The sequence below is a fragment of the Pyxicephalus adspersus genome, chromosome 10, assembly GCF_032062135.1.
Source record: "Pyxicephalus adspersus chromosome 10, UCB_Pads_2.0, whole genome shotgun sequence".
Taxonomy (NCBI): domain Eukaryota; kingdom Metazoa; phylum Chordata; class Amphibia; order Anura; family Pyxicephalidae; genus Pyxicephalus; species Pyxicephalus adspersus.
In genome coordinates, this window is record NC_092867.1 from 59,312,119 (window position 1) to 59,312,679 (window position 561).

Sequence of the window (561 nt, forward strand, 5' to 3'; positions counted from 1 at the left end):
AATCCCCTAAAAAAACAATATAAAAAACCCAGCGTTCTGTAGGTATCCCCTCCCCCGCCTTTATTTAGCGCTCTGGTTTCTCTATAATATGTCCTCTGTGCTGCGATTTGCTCCCCATAGGCGGGAATAGAATTTGGTCTCCAGGAAAATGGCGTCTCCAGGAAAATGCCGCTCTGTACATAAGTCCATACCGGAGACAAATTTCATTGGCTGAGTCCGGACATTGGAGTGATGGAAGTTCCGGTGTGGAGGCTCAGCTGGTGAGAAGGAGGAATAAGGATGTCAGTGCTGTGCGGGGACACTGTGTATGTTGGTGCTATACAGGGGACACAATGTGTGTGGGTGCTATACAGGTGACACGGTGTATGTTGGTGGTATACGGGGGACACGGTGTATGGGGGTGCTATACAGGGGACACAATGTATGTTGGTGCTATACAGGGGACACGGTGTATGTGGGTGCTATACAGGGGACACGATGTATGGGGGCTATACAGGGGACACTGTGTATGTTGGTGCTATACGGGGGACACGGTGTATGTGGGTGCTATACGGGGGACAC

General features: G+C 50.6%; 1 protein-coding gene across 1 annotated transcript in view; it reads left to right on the forward strand.

The window, feature by feature from the left end:
- The first annotated feature begins 501 nt into the window (after window positions 1-501).
- The window catches only part of LOC140339024 (gastrula zinc finger protein XlCGF48.2-like), a 4,139-nt gene continuing 4,079 nt past the window's right edge, over window positions 502-561 (forward strand). The window contains exon 1 of the mRNA XM_072423517.1: window positions 502-506. The gene's annotated coding sequence lies outside the window, so the exon portion shown is untranslated. The remainder of the gene's footprint in view (window positions 507-561) is intronic.